General features: G+C 47.5%; 1 protein-coding gene across 9 annotated transcripts in view; it reads right to left on the bottom strand.

Annotated features, from left to right (window-relative positions):
• KMT2C (lysine methyltransferase 2C) overlaps positions 1-10,440 on the bottom strand; it is a 422,602-nt gene that overhangs the window by 304,253 nt on the left and 107,909 nt on the right. The gene's annotated exons all lie outside the window — the stretch shown is intronic.

The following is a 10,440-nucleotide window of genomic DNA, read 5'->3' as shown; positions in this document are numbered from 1 at the left end:
CAGAGAGAGAGGTCTTCCATCCACTGGTTCACTCCCTAGATGGCCACAACACCCAGACCTGTGCCAATCCAAAGCCAGGAGCAAGAAACTTCTTCCGAGTCTTCCACGTGGGTGCAGGGGCCCAGGGACTAGGGCCATCTTCTACTGCTTTCCCAGGCCATAGCAGAGAGCGGGATCAGAAGTGGGGCAGCCGGAACTTTAACTGGCGCCCATATAGGATGCGGCACTGCAAGTAGCGGCTTTACCTGCTATGCTACAGCGCTGGCCCCCATTATGGTGTTGTGTTTTGTTTTGTTTTGTTTTGTTTTGTTTTTTTGCCAGGCAGAGTTAGACAGTGAGAGAGAGAAAGAGAGAGAGAGAGAGAGTTATAAAGTGAGAGAGAGACAGAGAGAAAGGTTCATTCCCCTAATAGCCGTTACGGCTGGCACTACACCCATCCGAAGCCAGGAGTGGGTACTTCCTCCCAGTCTCCCATGTGGATGCAGGGACCCAAGCACTTGGGCCATCCTCCACTTGGGCCATCCTCCACTGCCCTCCCAGGCCACAAGTGGACTAGAAGAGGAGCAACTGGGACTAGTATCTGGCACCCCAACCAGGACTAGAACCTGGGGTGCAGGCTCCGCAGGCGGAGAATTAGCCAAGTGAGCCACGGCACTGGCCTCCCATTATGTTTTAATAATATAACTGCTTTCATATTTCTTCCCTGCCATAAAGTTCCCTACTATTCTGAGAAAGTCTCAAATTCTAATTTGAGATAGTGGTGATGATACCAATAACTTTTCAAAACAGTTCCAAAGCACTTCATAAATTTTATTTAATCATCAAAACAAATTTATGAGAGACTTGATTACCTCTGTTGTAGAAGACACACTTGAGCTTTAGAAAAATTAATTGACCAATGTTAGGAAAATAAAATAGGGAAAACCCATTCTTTTATTGATTGTTTTACTGTCACAATCACAAATTGCTCTATGCTGGATATTTTGAGAGACATAACCCTGATTAGGGAGAAAGTATGTCTCAAAATTTCCCTTTGAAATTTTAAAATTAGTGTTTTTTTAATCACATAAAAGTTAAGTTGGTTGCTTGCATTGTGACACAGCAGATTAAGGCGCTGTCTACAACACTGGCATCCCAGAGGGATGGGTGAAGTCCTGGATGCCCCACTTCCAATCCAGCTCCCTGCTGATGAGCCTGGGAAAGCAGAAGATGGCCCAAGTGCTTGGGTCCCTGTCACCCATGTGGGAGGCCCACATAAAATTTTTAGCATCTGGCTTTGCCTGGTCCAACCTTGGCAGTTATGACCATTTGGAGAGTGAGTCCATGTATGGAAGATAGCTGTATGTGTGTGTGTGTCCTCTCCTTATAACTTTGCCTTTCAAATAAATCTTTTCTCTTTAAAAGCTATGTTTATTTTGTAAAAATACAAAGATGGCTCCTGCCCACAGAACATTTTAGTTAGAAGTCCAAGAAGCTTGTTGGCCAAACAATGTAACGTAGTATATTTTAATTTCCTCAGTTTGATACGCAGGGGAATATACAACCATCTATTTGGGAGAAAACCACATCCTTACGTTTGATTATCTTCTTTTCTCTTAGACAAAGACTGGCCCATAGACACACACACATACACACACACAGAGACTGGCCCATAGAGACACACATGTTAGGAAACTGGCACAATTTTATCTATGGTGTGCTCTATACCCTGATTTACATCCCAAGCTCTAGCCACCCCACCACCACCACCACCATTGCTGGAAGCCAGGTGGCCACATGGCCCAACCACCATGTCAAGCTCCACCCCCATCCTAATGGGATTTGCTGCTCCTGCTTCCCGGCCCACCCTCAGGCAAAGTTTTAAAAGGACCTGTTCCTGAACACGTGGCTCTCTCTTAGCTCACTCTCTTGGCTCCTCTCCTCCTTTCATCTCTCTCTCTTCTCTCTCTCTTTCTTACAGTCTCCTCTCTTTTTCCCTCTTTGCCCCTTCCCTCCAGTCTACTGAGTTTCCCCCAATAAACCCTTTCCCTTACTCCAGTGTGTTTTGTGATGGCTAACAACACACACACACAGACTGGCCCATAGACACACACATACACACCCTTATAGGGAAAAGCAAGTTCCATTTAACATCAAGGGTAGGCTTACAAGGGATAAAGAAATGTGTAGCAGATACAAATTGAACAGGTCAATGCCAAGAGCTTGAAAGGTAAAAATACCTGACCCAGACTTGAAACTTGAAGAGACACAGATCATTCTGGTGTCTTACAGGACCTACTGGGGAGGTACACAAGCTTGTTCTACTTCAATCCGCCCCCCCCCCCCCATCTGCCCAGCTTTCTACCCACCCCAAAACTGGTAGGTCAGATCCTCAGTTCTGCAAACTCCTGAATATCCTTTATCCGAATCTCCTTGAGGCAGCCAGAGCTGGTTTCCCCTTTTGTAATGTAAAGAACATTAACTGCTCCAAAAGGGAAGCAAATGTCACACAACAGCCAAGCCCATTGCCCTGGGCAGCTAGCAGAGAGGGCTTCCAGGACCAGGATGAGAGCTGATAAAAGCTGGGCAAGGCTGTATTTTGGTTTCTTCTCGAATCAGTTGAGAACTAGCTCCTAGTCTCAGAAGCTGCCTTCCAGGCTCTTGCTATTTAAGGTGTGATCCATGAGCCAGCAGCAGCAGCATTTAGGAAGTCAGAAATGCAGAACCTTGGGGGCCCCCAAATGATTTGTATGCGTATTAAAGCTGGAGAAACACTAAACTAAGGAATAATTCCCATTTGCCATATCTTTTTAAAAAGAGATTCATTATTATTTATTTGAAAAACAAGAGCTAAAGGGAGAGATCTTCCATTGTTGGTTTACTCCCCAAATTCCCCCATCAGCAGGAACTGAGCCAATCTGAAGCCAAGAGCCAGGAGCTTTTTTCGTTTCTCCCTCGTTGGGTTCAGGGGTCCAAGTACTTGGGACATCTTCTGCTGCCATCCCAGGCACATAAGCAGAGAGCTGGATCAGAAGTGGAGCAGCCAGGACTCAAACCAGTGCCCATATGGATTGCCAGTGGCCCCACCATATCTTGATTATGCCTAGAATTTAGGTATCCTCTTTAATATCCTCTTTAAGTGTCAAAATGTAACTCTGACATCAAGTAGGGATTTCTTTTCTCCTAAGGAAAAGGTTTACCAGAATTTTACCTCTGTTTGACTGGATCCAGATTCTGCTTTCCAGGTGATAGGATCAAGTGCTTCTGGCATTTGAAGTCTCAGATCTTGAAGTAGGTGTTTGACATAGCGCTTACGATGCTTCTTGGAGGCGGTGCAGCAGGTTAAACTGCCCTCTGCAGTGCACTCCCATTGAATGGTGGTTCACTTCCCGCCCAGCTCCCTGATAATGAGCCTGGGAAGGCAGCCATGGATGGCCCAAGTGCTTGGGCCCCTGCACCTACATGGGAGATCCTATGGAGCTCCTGACTTTGGTCTGGCCCAACCCTGGACATTGTGGCCATTTGGGGAATGAACCAGCAGATGGAAGACCTCTCTCTTTCTCTGATTCTCTTTCTCTCTGTGACTCTGACTTTCTAATAAATAAATAAAAAAAAATTTTTTTTTGACAGGCAGAGTTAGAGAGAGAGAGAGACAGAGAGAAAGGTCTTCCTTTGCCGTTGGTTCACCCCCCAAATGGCCACTACGGTCGAAGCGCTGCACCGATCCGAAGCCAGGAGTCAGGTGCTTCCTCCTGGCCTCCCATGGGGTGCAGGGCCCAAGCACTTGGGCCATCCTCCACTGCACTCCCGGGCCACAGCAGAGAGCTGGCCTGGAAGAGGGGCAACTGGGACAGAACCCGGCGTCCCAACCGGACTAGAACCCAGGGTGCTTGGCCCGCAGGCAGAGGACTAGCCTAGTGAGCCACGGCGACAGCCATTTTTTTTTCTTAAAAACAAACAAACGCCGGAGCCGTGGCTCACTAGGCTAATCCTCCACCTAGCGGCGCCGGTACACCGGGTTCTAGTCCCGGTCGGGGCGCCGGATTCTTTCCTGGTTGCCCCTCTTCCAGGCCAGCTCTCTGCTGTGGCCCGGGAAGGCAGTGGAGGATGGCCCAAGTGCTTGGGCCCTGCACCCCATGGGAGACCAGGAGGAAGCACCTGGTTCCTGGCTTCGGATCAGCGTGGTGCGCCGGCCGCAGCGCACCAGCCGTAGCGGCCATTGGAGGGTGAACCAACGGCAAAAAGGAAGACCTTTCTCTCTGTCTCTCTCTCTCACTATCCACTCTGTCAAAACAAACAAACAAACAAAACTTGTTTGGGATACCCATACCCCATATCAGAGTGCCTGGGATTGAGTCCCACCTCTACTTCCAACCCAGATTCCTGCTGATCCAAATATTTGTGTTCCTGCCATGCACAGAGATCAGGATGGAATTCCCAGCACCTAGCTCTTGCAGGCATTTGGGGAGTGAACCAGCTCCCTGTCTATGTCTCTGTCTTCCTATCTGTCACTCTGCCTTTCAAACAAACAAATCAATCTTTAAACAAACAAAAAAAACTGACTCTGGTGGGCTTGCTTCTTCTCCCAGATGCCTTCCAATTTTAAGAGCTTTAAGGGAGTCTTGATTGATATGGCAAGCAGAAAAAAGAATGAACATGAGAACTTCTGAATCCCAGGAAACTGAAGATATGGGAGGCTAAGTTGGGTGGTGGCGGCTATAGCTGAGCTAAGAGAAGTGTTTAGCCATTTGGGCCATGGAGAGCACCAAACCATGACTTCCATCTGCAAAAATATTGGCATTCTGAAGGGAAAAAACAAGTCATCAATTCCAAACTATGAAAAGAAGTGTGAAGACAGGATTGGAAACGAACCAAACAAGAAGAGTTGTTGGTAGTTTGCCAATCCCTCTCCACCCAGGCCTCTCCCCTAGAGAGAGAGCTCCTCCCCAAAAGTCCCTTCTAAGCTCAGACAGCCCCCTACCATTGGAGCTCTGCCTTCCAGGCCGGCAGGCCTGAAGACCTATGTGCAGAGCTAAGGGATAAAGAAAGCTAAGACTCAAATGAGGAGTGAAAACAGAAAACTCCAGAAATGGTACCTCTGAAGGAGAGGAAAGGAGAACGTCCTGAGGCTTGAGGCCCCAGCTGTTTCATTTGCAAAGCAGGAAACCAGTTTTAAAAAGACTTGCTTGGGGCTTATTGGCTGCACCAACATTGACTACACATATTCACATCCCAAACCATTTCTGCTTGAGCCTTCTGGGAATGGTGACCAACGACTGGTGATGCTTCCCCTTAAATATGGGGCAGGTGCCACTGTTGAATATTAGCTGCTGCCCTGTCTCCCAGAGTGATGTACTGGAAATGACTCACTTTGGACTTAGTTATGTAGTGTAAAGGCTGTCGCTGGGGCCGGCATTCTGACTCAGTTGAGCCACCACTTGCAACACTGATATTCCGTATTAGAGTGCTGGTTCAAGTCCCTGCTCCTCTGCTTCTGATCCAGCTTCCTGCTAGTGTGCCTGGGAAGGCAGCGGGGAATGGCCCAAGTACTTGGGTCCCTGCCACACATAATGGGAAACCAGGACTAGAGGATGGAAGCTCTCTCTCTCTCTCCTGCTGCTCTGCCTTTCAAATAAATAAATCTTAAAAAAACAAACAAACAAACAAAATAGCTGCCACTGTTACACTAAAATGCTGAAACTTGCAGTGAAAGGTACAAACATCCAAAAGAAGCCAAGCCAACTTTTTCCCAAAAATAGCAAGTACCACCGTCAACCAGGAGAAAAAGAAGGAGGAAGAAAGGCACGGAAAGAGTTAGATCAGTGAGAGATGGGGCCGGCGTTGTGGTGGAGTGGGTAAAGCCTATGCCTGCAGTGCTGGCACCCCATATGGGCTGATCCAGCTCTCTGCTGTGGCCTGGGAAAGCAATGGAGGATGGCTTAAGTGCTTGGGCCCCTGCACCCACGTGGGAGACCTGGAAAAAGCTCCTGGCTCCTGGCTTTGAATTGGCCCAGCCCCAGCCATTGCTGCCATTTGAGGAGTGAATCAGTGGATGGAAGACCTCTCTCTCTCTTTCTGCCTCTGCCTCTCTGTAACTCTGCCTTTCAAATAAACAAACAAATAAATAAATCTTAAAAAAAAAAAGATCAGTGGGAGGGATTTTGTTCACCACAACTCCCACCCTCACAGATTCTAAGGTGTGAGGTTGGGGTGGTGGTGGACAACACAGTGTCCAGGAGAAATGTGTGGCTCTGAGAACAGAGGTTTTCTATTTCCATTCTCCAACCCTTGGTCCCCAAGGAGTTCCCTGTGTGCACACGATGCAGAGCTGGAGAGATGTGAGTGGGCTCAGGGGTGGGAGAAAGGAGCCATGGTAGCTAATAGAATGGCCTGTGGGGCTTCAGAGTAGCCAGGTTTGCTGTGCCAGGACAAATGTAGGGCAGGTATTTGAAGGTAAAAGCCCTAACTCTGAGGGCAGGTCAAGGTCCTGACAAGAGATAGAGTTGCAAACTTTAGCAGAAGCCAGGGAGACAGAAAGTAGGCTCAGACCGCAGGACACCAAGATGCTACATCAGCCCATGGATTTGGGGCTAATCTTGGGGTAGACGAGAGAAGAAGTTAGAGGTCCAGAACTGACTGAAGATTTAGACTGATCAATATCATGAAAGGACAAAGTTCACCTGGAACTGACTGGGCTAAGTATTCTAGCATTGGGCAGAAAGGGGGCTGGAAATGGAAATATTGAGATACTTCATCATAGAAAGACAGCTACGCATCCTTGCTACATGTGAGCCCAGGCACTGAGGGTGCAAGCTCGCCACAACTGTGAACACTGGATAAGGAACCCAGACCTTCTTCTCCGTGTATCACCAGCAGAGTCTGACATAAACCACTTCAGTGCTGCAACAGAGGGACTTAGACGCTGATTAGCAAAACAACAGTGACCATTTCTTAATTCTGCACACATCTGAGATTGACTTTTATACCTTAAACAGGCTAAGAAAAATGGCTTTCCAAGAGCTTTCTTCTAACTCATCCAATGCATCAGCATCAGCATGGAGCAGTACATCTCAGTGACTTCAGGGAAGGTATGCCACTCCAGAATTTAAAAAAAAAAAAAAAAAAAGCAAAAAAAAGCATTTTCCTATCCAGATCAACACTCTCATATTTTTTTTTAAAAGATTTATTTATTTATTTGAAAGTCAGAGTTACACAAAGAGAGGAGAGGCAGAGAGAGAGGTCTTCCATCCGATGGTTGACTCCCCAGATGGCCACAATGGCCGGTGCTGCACTGATCCGAACCCAGGAGCCAGGAGCTTCTTCTGGGTCTCCCACACGGGCACAGGGGCCCAAAGATCTGGGCCATCTTCCACTGCTTTCCCAGGCCATAGCAGAGAGCTGGATCGGAAGAGGAGCAGCCGGGACTAGAACCAGTGACCATATAGGATGCCGGCGCCTCACACCAGGGCATTAACCCACTGCACTACAGCGCTGGCCCCAACACTCACTTTTTAAAAAGATGTATTTATTTATGCGGAAGGCAGAGTGTCAGAGAGGCAGAGAAATAGAGAAAGAAAAGCGATCTTCCACCTGCTTGTTCATCTCAAATGGCTGCAACTGCTATGGCTGGGCCAGGCTAAAGTCTGGAGCCAGGAACTTCCTCCCAGGAGCTTCCTCAGTGTCTCCTTTGGCTACTGTCCTCTGCTGGGCACATTAGCAGGGAGCCTGATCAGAAGCAAAGCAACAGGACTTGAACACGTACACATATGGGATGCCAGCATTGCGAGTAGCAGCTTAACTTGCTACACCACAATGCCAGCTCCGATATTCTTTTTTTTCCAATATTCATTTTTTAAAGTATCTTAACACTTACGTGCTCTGCCTCCTGCGTGCACTGCCCGTAGAACCCCAGCAATGCAGAGTCCTTCCTGCCGCCACCATCATGGCTGCTTTCCTAAGTTTATCGTCTTGGCACACACCCCAGGCTCGGGACTAACAAGTCCCTGCAGAAGACAGCGAGATCTCTCAGCCAGTCTCCGACTTCTCTGTGTAAATACGAAACATCCTCTGCATCTTATTCCATGCCTACATGCATTTTGTTTGAAAACCTCCTTCTATTTCAATTTTATTAATGTAATTTTGTTTATGACAGGCAAAACAATTCATGAGCCAAGATTGCAATTCTGTTTCATGTGAAAAAGAGTTTCTAAAACTCCTTATAATTTTTTACATTAGCTTGTAATCTGAAAAGAATCTATACTTGCCTTACTCCCTGAAACTAAATAGAAAACATTTCAAAATATACCCAGATTTCACTGATATTTCCAGTCAGTATTCAGATGTTCAGCATCATGCCATAAAGACACGATTCATAAAGTTTGATGTGATAAAGCCATCGCCACAAGCAGGCATCGATGTGCAGCAGGTTAATTCACCATTTGGGAGACCTCCATCTCATACCTGGAGTGCCTGGGGTCCACTCCTGCTTCCTGCTAATATGCCTGGTGATAGGGCCTATCTTAGCTAACGATAGGTCCAAGTACTGAGTACCTGCCCTCATGTGAGTGGGAGCTGGATGGAGTCCCTGGCTGCTAGTTTTGACCGTTGGAAGCATTTGGTGGGGTGAGCCAGCAAATGGAAGATTTCTCTCTCTGTCACTCAGCTTTCCTGTTTTTTGCATTTTCATTTTGTCCTAATGCCACAATCAGCGCTATGTATGAAATAACATTATTACTGACTTAAAATATAGCGATAATAACTCAATAAGTTTCTATTCAGGGACTAGTGTTAGTGTAGCGGATGAAACAGCTGCCTGCAATGCTGGCATCCCATTATGCAATATGCAATATGCAAGCACTGGTTCAAGTCCTAGCTGTTCCACTTTCAATCCAGCTGCCTGCTAATGTGCCTAAGAAGTTGTGGACGATGGTCCTAGTATTTGGGCCCCTACCACCCATATGGGAGACCCCGATGAAGTTCTCAGTTCCTGGCTTTGGCCTGGCCAAGCCCCAGCCATGGTACCCATTTGGGGAGTGAACCATCAGATTAAAAATCTTTCTCTCTCGGGGCTGGTGCTGTGACACAGTGGGTTAATGTCTTGGCCTGAAGCGCCGGCATCCCATATGGGTGCTGGTTCGAGACCTGGCTGCTCCACTTCCAATCCAGCTCTCTGCTATGGTCTGGGAATGCAGTAGAAGATGGCCCAAGGCCTTGGGACCCTGCACCCACATGGGACACCTGGAAGAAGCTCCTGGCTCCTGGCTTCAGATCAGCACAGCTCCGGCCGTTGCAGCCAATTGGAGAGTAAACCATTGGATGGAAGACCTGACCTCTCTCTCTGCCTCTCCTTCTCTCTGTGTAACTCTGACTTCCAAATAAATAAATAAATCTTTTAAAAAAATCTTTCTGTCATTCTGCCTTTCAAATAAATAAATGTCTTTTTAAAAAAGTGTAAAAGAATAAACAATGACTCTTCCTTAAAAATATGTATTTGGGGGCCGGTGCTGCAGCTCACTAGGCTAATCCTCCGCTTGCGGCGCCGGATTCTGTCCTGGTCGCTCCTGTTCCTGTCTAGCTCTCTGCTGTGGCCAGGGAGTGCAGTGGAAGATGGCCCAAATCCTTGGGCCCTGCACCTGCATGGGAGACCAGGAGAAGCACCTGGCTCCTGCCTTCGGATCAGCACGGTGCGCCAGCCGCAGCGGCCATTGGTGGGGTGAACCAACGGAAAAAGGAAGACCTTTCTCTCTGTCTCTCTCTCTCACTGTCCACTCTGCCTGTCAAAAAAATATATATGTATGTATTTGGGGATAGTGCTGTGGTGTAGAGGTTAAAGCCACGGTCTGCAGTGCTGGCATCCTATATGGGTACTGGTTCAAGTCCCATATGGGCTGCTCTACTTCCTATCCAGTTCTCTGCTGTGGCCTGGGAAAGCAGAAGATGCCCCAAGTCCTTGGCCCCTGCACCCAAGTGGGAGACCTGGAAGAAGCTCCTGGCTCCTGGCTTTGGATCGGCGCAGCTCGGGCCATTGCAGCTATTTAGGGAGTGAACCCGCAGATAGAAGACCCCCCCTCCTCTTTTGCCTCTCTATAACTCTGCCTTTCAAATAAGTAAATAAAATGTTTTAAAAATATATATGTATGCATTTATTCAGAGGAAACATGCCTTTTCACCTTTTAATACTTTATTTCATTTTCTATTATATTACAACCGTGTTAGGTATAATTGCTTCCCCTCGCCCCCATATTTTCTCTGAATTCTTCATTATTAGTTTCTTTTGTTCTTAGATTTACTTATTGGAAAGGCAGAGGAGAGAGAGAGAGAGAGAGAGAGAGAGAGAGAGAGAGAGAGAGATCCTCCATCTGCTGGTTCACTCCCCAAATGGCTATAACAGTCAGGGCTGCGCCAGGCAGAAGCCTGGAGTCAGGAGCTTCATCCGGGTCTCCCACAAGGATGGTAGGGACA

The sequence above is a fragment of the Oryctolagus cuniculus genome, chromosome 7 (assembly GCF_964237555.1).
Source record: "Oryctolagus cuniculus chromosome 7, mOryCun1.1, whole genome shotgun sequence".
In the NCBI taxonomy this organism is placed as follows: Eukaryota; Metazoa; Chordata; class Mammalia; order Lagomorpha; family Leporidae; genus Oryctolagus; species Oryctolagus cuniculus.
The sequence above is the reverse complement of the archived record's forward strand: the minus strand, read 5'-3'. Positions and strand labels throughout refer to the sequence as shown.